A 15396-nucleotide genomic window follows, 5' to 3' on the forward strand; every position below is an offset into this window, starting at 1 on the left:
TGCTGGTACAGCCTGTACAGCTAAACCTCTCATCTCTGTGTCCTCTGATCTAATGGCGCTACAAACTCAGCAGTTTTGGTCCAAGACACGCTGTGTATCTTTACTAGTGGAAGTTCTTACTTTTGGTAATTGGCAGTTGGTAACATTTGGAAGCTGTGAAATGTTGATGTGCTGGATTATTATTATTTTTTTAAAGTAATTTGCTCTGGATTGACGTTCCTACCACGCACATTTTGTTGTTAACAAGATCTGTGGCTGGAGGTGAGTGGCTGTGAATGAAATGAAGATAGTGCTGTTAGAACCTCAACTTTAACAGAGAAGCTCAACCCTTAAGATTTGGAGCACTGTTATTAGGGCCGGCTCCAACTGAAACAATCAGGTACACCATAGGATAAAGATGAATGAAACCTGGAATAAATTATTTTTGAACTAATTATAGATGTTTAGAACACAGTTTGTAATCTCAAAAGAAGGAAAAAGGAATATCTGGTATCAATATCTTTCCCAAAAGTGTTTTCAAAATGTTGCTCTGACTCAATGCCTCATCCTCACAAAGTGGACGTTCATTATACCTTTTAAATCTGGTGAAGGCCAGGTCTCAAATGCTTTAAAACCCTGAAATTGATTAATATCTATTTTATTTAATCTCTATTTTGTTCTTTTTACTACTGCAACCCACTGCATTGCTGCGATGCACATGACAAAGTTTTTTTACTGAGACAACATGGATCCTATCTTGAATATATGGATATTTTTTCAAGAAACCTCGTCTGTGCCAGCCCATTTAGGGCATTAGCATACTCACTGTGATCCATTTTGCTTTGTTTTGGAGAAATCCACTTTCTGACCCCGACCTGAATTTTGCGCATCTTCCGAGTCATGTGTCTGCAACCCAGAAATAACATTAATAAATTAAATTGGGGACTTTTATTTTTGTACTATTTAAAGTCAAGTTTATTTGTATAGCACATTTCAGCAGCAAGGTACAACTTTGCATTTTGTTAAATACGTCATTCAAATCAATGATTTGAATTATGTCATTATTAAATATACATTAAATGTGCTGATCAATGTTCATCATTATTAATCAAAAGCAAGTCTAACATGAGCATCTTTAGCCCTGATTTAAAATAACTTCTTATATACATTAACAAGACAGACATAGTGTTTGTTCACCAGACATAAGTTTGCCCAACAGACTCCTCTGTGCCAGAGTTTATGTGTGAAGACTACAAAAAGTTCATATCAATCTCAATTCATTTTGAATAAGGGCAAATATGTTCACTAGAGGAAGGTAGGGAGTAGAAATCTTAGTTGCAAAGAGGATAGAAGATTATAACTCACAATACACATTTGTGAATAATTAATTCCCTTGAAATGCCACAACAATAAAGCAGCAGCTGTTTGAAACGCCTGGATAAGTAAGAGAATTCATTTTGGAAAGCCTTCAAATGAAGAGAAAATGAGAAACCGACACTTAAAAAGATGGGCATGGTTTTTGAATCACTTAAACGGATGCTCCTGGTCAAACTTTGTGATACTGTAAGCAGCATATAAATGATTATTTAGTGAGCTGTCCGTGGGGTTAAAGATAAAAATTTCTCAATTGCCAAATTTTTTTTTAACAATTTCAAATAAAAAAATTGGGCAATTCATGTGTACAATGTAATTCCAGATCTAAAGCGTATGTAAAATGTACTGAACTGCAAGGCCTGTTTGATGAAAATGTTTGTTTCTTGAAACACTGTCTGGGCAAAGCAGATCTGCAGTAAGATATTCTAATTTATATGGATTTTAATTATAATAAGACTCGTATCCATCAAAATTACTCCAAAGAACTAGGAAAAAAAAGTGTTTTTATTGTTATAACTATATCAAGTTCATTAAGCATGTCACTCTGCTTCATGAACATGCAGCAGACGCAAGCGTCTTTATTGGAAAATTTTAAATTGTGTCATCAAGCAACAAACACATGTTACAGTCAGTGGCCGTCAAATTGATCAGGGGTTGCACTATTGATCCAGGAGACACCAAGTGTGACAGATGCAGAAGTCCATTTTTATTACTGACTGATTGTTAGTTGATATGTCTTGTGGGAGCCAAAAGGCCAGTAGGCTGTGAAGCTGAGAGTGACCAACAGAGAACTCCTATGGTTTCCAAAGAGAGTTTTATGGAGGAGTTTCCAACCAGGAAGTAGACGAATAAAAAAGATTTTCCAGAAGAGATGTGAGGTAACTATGGATTTCAACAGAACACATTTTGGAAGTGAATAAGAGCCCATTAGTAGGTGAAACTTGTTGTCTTCCAAAATCCTTTTTCCTTAGTCAGACAGCAAGTAAATTAATCTCAATTACTGTTTGACTAATGTAGAACCAGTTTCACTATGTCAAGAGATTCATGGAAAAATCAAAAGAAACTTTAGATAAAAAGAATCATCACATAATTTCTGTCTTTTGAACATATGTTTGTAACAGTACTGTATTGGGATACAGTACAGGAATATTGAAGGATATGATCTTCTTCATGTACTAATACATACAACACTGGCGAGTTATTTGGAAAGGCTTCAGATGTCTTCAGATGTCTCAGATGTCTTTGTAGCTTCAAATTCTTCTTGATAATTCACTTCTGTCTCATCACACCACATTTATTGTCTGCCATGGTGTGAGGTGTCAGTCTGACTTTAGTCTGAGCAAATCCACTGAAAATTAATCACAAAGTATAGAAAAAGTGACTTTGACAGTAATCCAGGATGATTTCCTAAGGATCAAGATGCATTTAAGCTTGAAATTCACAATACTGCCTGAATATAAAACTCAATCAAACTGCAAAGTTTAGACAGACATTGTTAAAACTGCTTGTAGCTCCCCAAGCGTTGCTCTATGCCTCACTAGGCAGATGAGCGGTGTTCACTAAGATACCCCCACTGTATTCCTGTGTCTGCTGTTTAAATGTGAATATATGTGTGGGTTTCATTAGCTGATAATTGTGATAGTAGGTGATTTATTTCCTACGTTTTCTGCCAGGGCTTACATCAGGCAGCTTGGAGTGCGGCTTTGTGAGTTATCCATGAAATCACTGCACATGCGAAATAGAAATAGGAATAACAATGAGTTTAGATAACATGGTACAGCCAGTATGATAACCAGCAAATAGTAACACGATCCCTCCAGAACCAGAAAAGACTGGGAATGATGTGGTTTCTGGGTTTCATGTCACTCAATTTGTCAAGTCATGCATTTCATCTCATAAACAGTAGTTAAGTACAAAGACTACACTTAAATTCCTTTCAGGAACTCTATGTATTCTGTAAATATTGATTTACATTACATAACGGCACAATATTGATTCTGTAGATCTATTAGATCTATAAAACATTTTCAAATAGTTTTATGGTTTCTATCACCAGGCTTGGTCACATCAAAACCTATTTGTATCCCACCAGATCTGTTCAACAATGGCTGTGTGAAAGTTTGCTGTGGCAGTTTTTGTTCTCTCCAGAACTCAATGTTCTACATTTAATAGGATTTTTCGATTGTGGACGGTGATGATCCTTGTGATAAATGGAAGACGACCGAAGGCTTGTTATGGGGGAGAAACCTGAATTAGAAACTGCTGCGACGGCAACAAGATGAATAAACTGACAGTGATGATTCATATGGCATAAAAATCACAATATTTGGATAATACGGCTAATTGGGGCCCTGCCATAGCAATGCATAAGGAGAGCAGTGACTGACTTGCGAAGCAAGTCAGTCACTGCCTCCATGCATTGCATGGCAGGCACCTATTGTTCTTCACCTAATAGAATGCCTCTTTATTCTTATAACTTATTCTTCCGTAGACCGGAATGCGGGTCGCACCGCTGCGAGCCCACCCACAAAAGTGGTATCAAAACGTGCGGCTCGTTCCCGGCATTGGAGCTATTACTTTTATGGGAATCGGTGTTACGATGGCGATGTAAAAAGCGAAAAACTAGCAAAATTTCCAACTGCCGAACCGAAAAGCTTAACTGCCAAAACTAGAGTGTAACTGACATTTTGTTAGAGTGTGAGAAGCAGTGCGATTCTGACCCCAAATAAATTTTGAAATCGCCGCCACGCCCACAAATATCGTGCTATCGGTATGAAACTCGGACATGACATAGATACGAATGTCTGCTCCGGTAAAATGTTTTCAAAATTTTCCTAGGGCTTACGGTTTTCTGTCAAGGTGCTTTAAAGCAAAATCAAGTTCCAGCCTACTGACGCTCTCCACCATATCTTTTCATACTTTTATGGAAAATTCAGACCTCAGCACACACCATTTTTCTCTCATGACTGCAATTACTGTGAATGAGCTACAGATATGATTTGCAGGACTATCGGAGACGACAAATAGCTCTCTCATATGCTTCAAACGGTTTCCCGATACGTATCATGGTTGCTGAATGGCAAAGAGTTGTTCGGGCTGCTTTTTCCATTATAACTGAAACTGGGTGTCTCACAAAGATATAAATCTGTCTGTGCCTCACACACATGACAGTTGACCTCTTTAGAACTACAATTCCTGAAGGTTAGAACTACAATATGGCAGAACACTCAGTTCCTCCTGAGGAGGAATGAGCTGGCCTTTAGAATTACATTGTGGTTTGGGCATTTTATAACTGATTTTAAGCAACAATTATTACACACAGGATTAGTATGTAAATTTTAAATTAAGCTTAATGAAAATTTCAAAATAAAAGCTTGAATATTTCTCTCAGGCCTTTCAGAAAAACTAACTGCTTCAAGCATTTAGAATTAAGTCTCTCTCACACTGACATGAGAGTTGACCTTCTCTTTAGAACTACAATGACTGCAGGTTTGGACTACAACATGGCGGAACACTCCGTGCCTACAGAGGACGTCTGAGCTGATTGGCAGAACTACAACATGGCAGAACTGTTAGTTACTACTTAGGAGAAATCAGCTGACCATGACAAGTACTTGTTTTTAGGAAATTTTAGAACTGATTTCAAAACTCCATAGTTATACATGGGATTAGTGTTACCATTAAAATTAAGCTTAATGTAAATTGCAAATAAAAGCCTTGACAATTTTTCCATCAAGTAAGTACTCTTTTGCCATTATATAACTGATTTAACCCAATCAGTGTTAAAACATGGGATGAGATTGGCCATTTAAAATCAAGCTCAATGAAAATTTCAAAATGAAAGCCTTAAGAGTCACCTGTGGCTAAAGCAGTGCCACAGGTGCTGCAATGATATTAGCTTGCATGATCTATTGCACAGCAAGGCAGAGCATTAACATTAGCACAGACATTAGCATTTCACTGATCCCCACTAGTGTAAGATTATCCAGGATGATCTTTTTCTCCTCGGTTAGGGCTCTGCCTTGCGCAGCAAGGCAGAGCATTAACATTAGCACAAACATTAGCATTTCACTGTTTCCCACTAGTAAACTATCCAGCATGATCTTCTTCTCTCAGGTTCAGGCTCTGCATTAACATTAGCGCAAACATTAAACAAGTAATTTTTTGGTTCTGTCTCTTAAAATATTCTATTTTTTATTTTATTATTATTATTTTTGTGAAGCTATGTGGTCAACAGAAGCATATGCCATACACGCTGGAAAATGTCAGTCTCTGATTTGTTGACATGTAACATGTTTATCTATGCCTGTGACGTAAGGTGCAGATTCTGACAGCTATGTTAAAATTGTTATTGTGTTGCATCTTTTAAAAATTGTTATTTTGTAAAGCTGACTGGTCAGCAGGACCATACGTCATACACGCTGTAAATGTCAATTTCTGATTGGCTGACACGTATTCCCGAGCTGCCGGAACTTTCTGGACTTTCAGCTTCCGAGTCTGCTTCGGTCAAGGTAAGACGTGTTTGTGATCTATCCATAATATTTAGTATTTACATGTTTTATTTCGGTACACTATTATCATAACTGTTTGCAGTTGTTAGATGTAGTGTTCGTTGATAAAGGTGGTTGATTTTAAAAGTTTGCTACGGAATATTTCGTCGTGGCTCTGATAGCGTTAGCTATCAGAGCTAGCTAGCTTGATGGAATAAGATTTTTCTGGATTTATTCAGCTTATTTCTAGCCCTCACGAGGCTTTGCGTGATTTATTAGTTGCTCTCTATAACAGGTTAATACGTAACTTTGTTCAGTTCTAGTCCAATTTGGGGAACATTATCCGTGTCTGTAGCGCAGCAGTTGCGGTAATTTCTCAGCGGATTTGCAGCGTCTTAAAGAAATGTGTTACATAATGATGAAAAAACAAAACAAAAAAATACACTTGCTGCAGTCACTTTATAAACTTTTTTTTAAAAATTCAAATGAAAAATCTAATTCACAACACACCAAGCTAATATTGTGTATATCCATAGGTTTGTAATTTTGATATTTGACAAGTTTTATAATTTACTTTAAAAAGCTTATACAATAGAAGACTTGGTTGATTTGATGAAACTTTATTTTTATTTTATTTAACTTTATTTTTATTAACTTTATTTTTGTCCATTTATTTATGAAAATGTACAGATGTATTTGTATCAGTGCTTTTAATTAGATTTTAGAACAAGTTGCATTATGTACTGATGTTTGCACCAGTTGTGGAAAAGAGCTTAATCATATTTAGATGCCTCAGAAGAGTTTGAAATTAATTCTTGTATTTAAGAAAAAATGTTCACTGTCTATTAGTTATTTTTGTAAGCCTTTTTGAATTATGTATTTTTCTTCTCGTTACAGCTTTTCACTTGTGCGAGAGTGTGCTATTTGGAAGTTTACCAGTGTGACTTGCTGCAGATCATCTCTACATCACCACAACATCTTATTAACCCATCAATACATATTCAGACAAGTTTCATCACATTTTAACATTCACACATTCACTAACACACACACCTAGTGCTACAAACACAGTTTAATTTTATATATATTACTTCATTTCATTTTTTTTTTTAAATAACCACCTTTCCCCCGCAGTTGTCTTCTTTTTTTACTGTGGTGTTTCAGGATGCCACGTCGAGGACGTCGCTCGGAGGCGGCGAAGGTGAGATGGAGGAAGCTGGAGAGTGTGCCGGTCGTCGCCAAGGTATGTTAATACACACTGCAGAAATTGTTTTTGTCTAATGGTAGTTCTTATTGTAGTTTTGACTTTAAGCGTGCTGTGTTTACAGCCTGGGACACCACCGCTCGCGTCCAGCGCTTGGAGCCCGACTCGGTCCCCGCCGAAGAAGGTATGGTTATAATTTACATTTTAACAACTTATTGTTGAATAACATCATTTGCTTTACTAATTTTATTTATGTCTTTAGACGTCGCGACTGCTGGAGGGTGGCCTGCCCGACCAGGTATGTTCATGAGAAGTTCAGAATCATTTAATTAAAATAACCCAATGCAGTTATGTTTGTAATTCATCTAAACATTTTGTAATAATTGTTTTGCAGATGTCGCCTCCTGTGGTGCGTCAGGTGGAGCCCCGTGTGCCATCGACCTCTCCTGGGTCACGTATGTAGATAAAATCTTTGTTGTTAAATTTTCAGAGGCATGAAATCCTAATATTGATAAGTGCACGTCTTTAAACAGGCCGTGGGACGGGGCATCGCCATCGGGTCCAGACGTGGCCAGCCTCCCGGGTGACCAGACGGAGCTGCAAGTTGGTTCTGCCTACTGCCGAGGCTCTGGAGAAGAAGGTACTTTTTTTCTCCGTCTCATACACAAATCTTTTTTTGAATGATAAAATTCTATAAGCAAACTTTAACGTTTTTTTTTTTCTTTCAGTTTGCTCTTTTGGTTGGTGATTCCCATCTGCGTGCTATTGTGGATGGGTATTCTACCATGCCAAAGGGCGACTTCTCCTTAGGGGTGCTTGCATCCCCCGGGGCCTCTGCGGAAGAGTTGCGGCTTGAGGTGCTGGATGCAGTTCTGCCTCGGCCCCCCGAGGCGATCTGTCTTCTGGCCCCAAGTAACAACTTGACCGCCAGCAGGACCTTCGTGGAGGCCGGAGCGGCGTTCGGGGCTTTGTTGCGTACCGTCTGCAACCTCTCTGCTAATGTAAGTATAAAGTCCACTGCATTTATTCATGATGAAATATATCTGAAAACTTGGCATATGTTAATTTGCTTCATTTTTTTGGATTGAAATTTACAGGTGGTCGTTGTGGACTTTCCACCACGCCTTTGCGTGGAGGAAAGTGTGCAACAGCTGCTGCGGCAGGAGTTTCAGCGTGTGGCTGCTCAGAGAAGTAAGTGATGTACAAAATTTGTGTTCAGACTAAAGATTAACTTATGTATTCTTTTGAATCTACATTATCTCAAATTACTGCATTGTTAGTGTGACTGACATTAAGAATGAAATTTTCCTTTATTTCTCTCTAGGTGTTCGGTACATCCCTGTCACTGAACACTTCCCGCTGAGCAGCCTAGCCTTGTGGAGCAGGGATGGCGTAAGTTGAATAGATTTTTATATTTGTAAAAGTGTTGTTTAGGTGTACTGTATTTTATAAAATGTATTTATAACTCGTAGGTTCACCTGAGCGACCGTCCGGGGATGGAAGTCCTTTCTCAGTTGCTTGAGACGGCTGTCTCCTCGCAACTTGAGTTAAGTGCACTGAAATTCCCAGCTCCTGCGATGTTGGCTCCTCCCCCCCCTGGGACGGCTTCCCCCCCCGCGGTGAGACGTCCCCTGCCCCGGCTGGTTGTGGTTGGCGAGGTGGCTGCTCCGCGTCGTTTGGACCCCTTCGACTGGACTGTGGTTCGCCGAAAGGTACTAAATACATGCTTAGCTGATTTAAGCAAAGTTTTGCATGTTTCACTCTTTAAGAGTTTATGAATGTGTATATATGACTTTTTAACATGTCTGTTTTGTGTCCGCCTCCCTGAGTCGACATTTCAACTTTTCTTTAAAGTGCAGTTTATAAACATACCAGTGTTTTAATTGTGTTGAGGGAAAGTAAAACTGGAGTTATGCTAAAATAATTAAGTCTGTTTTGTAAAAAAAAAACATGTAATTGTTAAAAACCACTTATTTTGAGAATGTGAAAGGGAATTGGCTTACAAATGTAAAATATGAAATGCAATATGACATCCCTTTGTTATTTCAAATCTGCAAACGATAAGTACAGGCTGTATTTTGTTGCTACGAAATGGGGAAAGTTGTGCAAGTAATGGTGAAAAGAGCAATTATGACACGCAAGACCAGCGTAATGCCAAAAACGGTAAGATATTGATAGGTTTGACATTTCATAATACGTATTTTTTAGAATTGCATATACTTTATTGGTGCTTGCTTACTTTTGCCGAAAAGGTGGTTCGTCCAAATATTAGTTAACACAATTGAAACCATAAGGAATATAAAATTTATGGAAATGTATATGAAACTGATTTTGTAAGTAGTTTAAAAATGTGACTAAATATAAAATAACTAGACAAAATAACAAATGATATGTTAATCTATGAATGACAACTTGACCGCCGACAGGACGGAGGTCAAGTAGAATGAGTCCAGAAAAAACTTGGAGTGAAGAAACTCACCGTCTGGTCATTGTATATGAAAAATTATGCAACTAATAAATGTGCAAGAGGCAAGTTTACTCTTTTTTAAAACTTGAAGATAAGGACAAAGACTTGCAGCCACAGTCTGAGGCACAGTAAAGATTGAGACGATGTTGATGGCAGTTTTATTAGAAATTTAGATAATTTGAAAAATAAAGGAGATGGCGCATTGGTAGGGTAGAAGCAGGTACTCAGAGGTCCAAGGAGAGGATTGGCGGCACTGCACAGCTGGAAGAAGCCAATCACCAGGGGATGAGGTAGAGCGACTCCCCCAGCAGCTTCCAGCCATTGTAAACTCCAGGAGTTAAGGTAGAAACCCTTTGTGAGTTTCACTGTGAAAAATAAACGTTTTTCAAACATGAATTTTGTGTAACTCCTGTATGTGTAATAACAATATATCCAAAAGGGAAAAACATGTTATTTCACATAGTTTAGGTTATGCTGAAGAAAATTTCCAATACACCATTGATATGTTTTCTATAGAGGAAATACAAAGATAAAATCAAAGTTAGTTCAAAATGACTATACATGTATACCCTGGAACCAGGGGGTTTGCTGCCACTGAAAATAGTTTTTCTTTGTTTACAGACATCGCGCGGTGTCCAGGGTGGTGATGGCTGTCCACACGCCACTGGGAGGGTGGTTGACCAACAGGTATGATTTTCTTCACCTCAAGGCAAAACTTGTGTTCTCAGAGTAGAAATGAATCTATTTTAAGCTATTTTTGTTATTTTACAGGGAGACCTGCTGGATTCTTCCATCCCCCCGAATCCGGTGTGGTTCAGCCCAACGTTGCTGGAGGAGATGGACCGGATCGTTCCTGCGTCTGGCCGTGACGCTCCGTTACCTACATGTCCTCCGACGAGGAAGAAGGTATTAATTTAATTTTTTTAAAAAACTAATTATTTGAATTTGATGTGCCACAGTTGGTTTTAACAATTATATAATTTCTTCTATTTTTTGATTAGAAGACGAGTCCGAGGCGTCGTCCAATTTCTGATCCCTCCCAGCTGAATCCGGTGGAGCTGCAGGTTTGACACCTTTTCAGAAAATATCAAAGACTTTAAGTCAATCTATATGTTCACTTTGCACCAAGTTAATAACTTCTGTTGATTTATAGATGGAGGGAGCGCCGAGAGAGACCACCATGCCAGCTCGTCGCCAGGCACGGAGACCGGTCCCCCGATGGACGTCCCCCCCGAGTCCTCTTCCGTGCCACTGGAGGACCATGTCCGGGATGGGAGCTGCCAGGTAACTTATTCCTACCATCTCAGTCACAACAAATGGGTGCAACGTGTTGTGGAGAAAGTTGGCATACGTGATTCTGTGGATGACGAAGGTCATGTGCTGCTCACATGAGCACAAAGCTACAAATGGCTGTGCAAAGTGAGTTTATATATTAAAAAATGTGTGTTTTCCAGTTTTTTACTTGTGGACATGCTGCTTTTTTATATGTGCCTTTTTAGATTATTAAATTGAATATAATTTCAAAATTTTGGTTCTTATTTTTTCATACTCACTAAAAAAGTGATCTAATGTTACAGATTAATTTTGTAAAATACATAAAAGTGAATTTGAGATAGACATATGGATTTATTGAAATCTGATCCAATGTTTATCAAAATTTTATTTCCATTAATCTATTATCATAGCAATAATTGCTTACTCAATTACAAAATATGTGTTTACAATAGGCCTAATTGGTGGTAGGTAATCATCAGTGAATATTTCTATAAATATAATTTATTTTTATTCTTTTTAATGTTACAGGCTGCTGCGCCGGAACCTGGGATCCGCGGTCCACCTGTCCTTGTGGTAAGTGCTACACATTCCCAGGCCGACAAGAGGTATGCTGCATTTTCCCGCAATCACCAGTGCACATGCATGGCGCTCACATTTTTGGCGTACCACAATGAGGGGTTGCAGTTTGACACGGTGTTGCTTGACAGAGTGATTGAAAAAGGAGACCAACTTTATGTCGGTGTTAAACAGCAACTGATCAGTGATGGAACGTTTCGTGACAATCACTTGACGTTTGAAGAGATGCCTGAACATGTGCTGACAGATGAGAACATCTATGCAGTACACACAACTGGTGTAAGGGTAGGTCATGTTTTTGCTGGTAGCGGGAGCCCTGGAGGATCTCACCAATTGGGTTTGCCTCTGGCCCGGCAACTGGAATGTCTGACGGAAAATGTCACCCATGCTTTTCTTTTGGTGACTCCAGAGTGCATTGCAGTTTTCAGGGACAGAAGCGGTCGGTTTGGAGTTTTTGACTCACATTCAAGAATTCAGCAGGCCTGCCCCACCCCAGTGGAACTGCAGTGATGATGACTTTCTGCAACCTGTCTGACATGGTCAACCATCTGCTGAAGCTCTTTAGAAACCGCGGCCCCAATGCCACCTATGAGTTTGTGCCAGTAGGTTTTGTCAGGGACAATGACAACCCTTCTGAGGATTTGGCCTTTCAGAACATTTCACCTGGAGCCACAAAAGTAAGTCCAACTGCTTTCAAACCGGTGAGTCCTTCTGATGAAAAGGAAATGCCTCCTTGGCTTAGGGAAGTTGCAAACGCATTAGAGGAAACACTTCCAAATGTGTCAAAAATTCCAAAAGCCAATAGAAAAAAAATTAGGAACAGGATAAAAATGCAACAAGGACAGAATGTAGTAAATAAAATGAAACAAAGATCATCTGAAAAAGAAAGATATCTCAAATCTCCAACATTTAGGACCAAAAAGCTACAGGCCTTAAAAGAACATACATTCTTCACCAAGAACAGAGGAAGGATCAGATCAAAAATCGATATAGGACAGATGCATCTTTCCGTAAGAGACAAATAAATTACGTTAATTACAGATTCAACTATGTCCGCAGCTTCAGAGCCAGTCGTAAAGCCTACATGGCTGAGTATATAAGGAAACGGTTCAGAGATGATCCTGTCTTTAGAAGCAGACAAAAATCATACATTAGGAATCGATTCAGAGAAGATCCAGTCTTTAAAAGCAGAAAAAAGTCATACATCAGAATCGATTCAAAAACAATCCAGTCTTCAGAAACCAACACAAAAAAGAATGCGTGAATATATGAAGGTGAAGTATCATAGTGAGCCTGCTTATCGAGTAAAACATAAAGAAAAATGTGCTGCCAATAGAAAGATAGGCTATCAAGACAAGTACTTTCCAAAAATTTGACACTGCAGCATGCTTTGCGAATCAGAAGGAAGTACAGAAAATGTAGGCTTCTACCCTGAAACTCCACGCCCTTTGATGAGTGACGAAATGAAAACAGCAATACAAAACTTTCATAATAACATACAAAACGGACCGACATATGTTTGCACCGTGTGTCACAGAGCTCTTTTCCCCAATCAAGTAAAGCAATGTAAAAGAGATAAATATACCAAGAATATGCATGTAGTAGCTGATTGTCTAACAGGTACGTATGTTCATGTGTGTGGAGCTGTGTGCTCAACCCCTTGTTCTGTACCTGAAGAGAGAATGGGGGAGTGGATCTGCTACACATGTGACAGCCATCTAAGTAGAGGAAAGATGCCATCCATTGCGGCTGCCAATCACCTTCACTTGGCTCCTGTTCCCATAGAGCTTGCGGAATTGAATGTACTTGAAAGGCAATTAATTGCAAAAATTCTGCCTTTTGCAAAAATTGTTTCCTTGCCCAAGGGACAACAAAGGGCAATACATGGAGCAGTTGTTTGTGTTCCTTCTGACATGGAAACAGTTGTAAACAGTCTTCCAAGGCCCCGTGAGGAAGCCCAGCTTTTACAGGTGAAGCTGAAGAGGAAAACCAAGTACAAAGGTTACCAGTACTTTTACACGGTCAACATGAAAAATGTGTTAGCTGGACTGAGAAAGCTTAAAGAGAGTCATCCGGATTACAAAGAGGTAAGTATAAATGAAAGCGCAACATTTGAGAGTTTTCAAGAGGATCAGCCAGTTGAGGACTCAGATACACAAGCAGAGGAGGCTGAAATGGATGCAGCAGCAGACCAGCAACCTGACCACATAGGGGCAGAGCATCAGGCACTTCGACCTGGTCTGATCTTGGACACCTGCATGCAACCTCCTGACATTGCACAGGACGTATTATCATATGGAGAGGAATTTTCAGCATTGCACCGGCCCAGGGGAATAAGCCCATCTCTTTCTTCAGTGTTCCGAGACTTGAAGCCAAGGCTTATCCTGTACATTTCCCAACTGGCGTAAACACATTAGATCAATCCCGCTGTGTTGCACTTTCACCGAGTAGGTATTTCAATGTACGGCTCTTCTCAATAGATACTCGGTTTGCAAAAGACCAGAGTTACCTTTTCTTTGCTCAATTTGTTACAGAAACTAATATGGCCAATGATAGTATGTCCATTCAGACAAGAAAAGGGAAACCAAGCACCAAAGGTGGAAAAAATATTTCCAGCAAAATGCTACAGGACAAAGAAGAGTTAGAAAAACTAATTCAGAATAAAGAGGCCACCCGTTTCATGCAACCTTTAAGAGGAACTCCCGCTTATTGGGAAAAAGGATTACGTGATTTGCACGCCATGGTGAGGCAACTTGGAAAGCCCACTTTCTTTTGCACGTTCTCTGCTGCTGAAATGAGATGGCCAGAAGTCATTGAGGCCATCAAAGCTCAACATGGAGAGCAGGTAAGTTTTTCTGAGCTTGACTGGAATGCAAAGTGTGACATTCTTAGGAGCAACCCTGTCACCGTCATGCGTATGTTTGAAAAGAGAGTGGACGCACTGTTTAGAGACCTCATTCTTTCCCCTGCACAGCCCATTGGACCAGTCGAGGATTACTTTTATCGTGTGGAATTTCAGGCCAGAGGTTCACCCCATATACATGCTGTCATATGGATTAAGGATGCACCTGAAATGGAAGACCCTGCATGTTGCGATGAAGTCATAACGTTCATCGATCGTTACATATCCTGTCAGTTGCCTGATGAAATCAGAGATCCAGAGCTCCACAAAATTGTAACAGAGGTTCAAATGCACAGCAAAAAGCACTCAAAATCATGCAAAAAAGGTAATGTTGAATGCCGATTTGGATTCCCCAAACTACCAATGGACCGCACCAGAATCACCGTCCCAGTAATTGACTTTGATCTGGAAATTGATGACGAAAAACCAAAGCAAATTAAGCAAAAAGGTAGGAGAAAGTCCAAAAAATCCAGATCACCATTCATCTCAAACCTACAAAGAGAGGCTAAGAAGAAATTGAAACCAATTAGGGATTTACTGAAGGATGAAAAATCATCTTTTAGGGATTTGTCAGAGTTACTCCAGGCTTGTAACATGACCAAAACAGAGTACATTGGCCATGTTGATGCTCTCACTTCTGGAATGGTGGTAATGATGAGACGTGATCCTAAAGATAGTTGGGTGAATGGGTACAATCCTGATCTCTTGCGTGCGTGGAATGCCAACATGGACATTCAGTATGTGCTTGATGAGTATAGCTGCATTGAGTACATGATGTCCTACATAGCCAAACCAGAACATGAAATGGCGCAGTTCCTCAAATCTGTTGTTGATGATTTAAAGGCGACCAATGTTAGCGAACGCGATGAAATGAAAAAGATTATGCAGGCTTATTCAAAACAGAGAGAGGTTAGTGCTCAAGAATCGGTTGCGCGCACTTGTAGCCTACCTCTCAAAAAATCCTCGCGTAGTGTTCTTTTTCTTCAAACAGATGAAGATGGTGTAAAAATGAGCCTTCCGATGAGTAAACTCGTGAACATGTCTCCAGATGAGGAAAATGTGTGGATGACAGGATTGCCGGAAAATATCTAAACAGACCAGAAACATTAGAATTCGAACACATGTGCCT

At 39.4% G+C, this 15396-nt stretch overlaps 1 pseudogene; it reads left to right on the forward strand.

Moving 5' to 3' along the window:
• Window positions 1-7008: 7008 nt before the first annotated feature.
• Window positions 7009-11875, forward strand: LOC129352077 (uncharacterized; annotated as a pseudogene).
• The last annotated feature ends 3521 nt before the right edge of the window (window positions 11876-15396 follow it).

Source organism: Poeciliopsis prolifica, unplaced genomic scaffold (genome assembly GCF_027474105.1).
Source record: "Poeciliopsis prolifica strain line A6 unplaced genomic scaffold, Auburn_PproV2 SCAFFOLD072, whole genome shotgun sequence".
In the NCBI taxonomy this organism is placed as follows: Eukaryota; Metazoa; Chordata; class Actinopteri; order Cyprinodontiformes; family Poeciliidae; genus Poeciliopsis; species Poeciliopsis prolifica.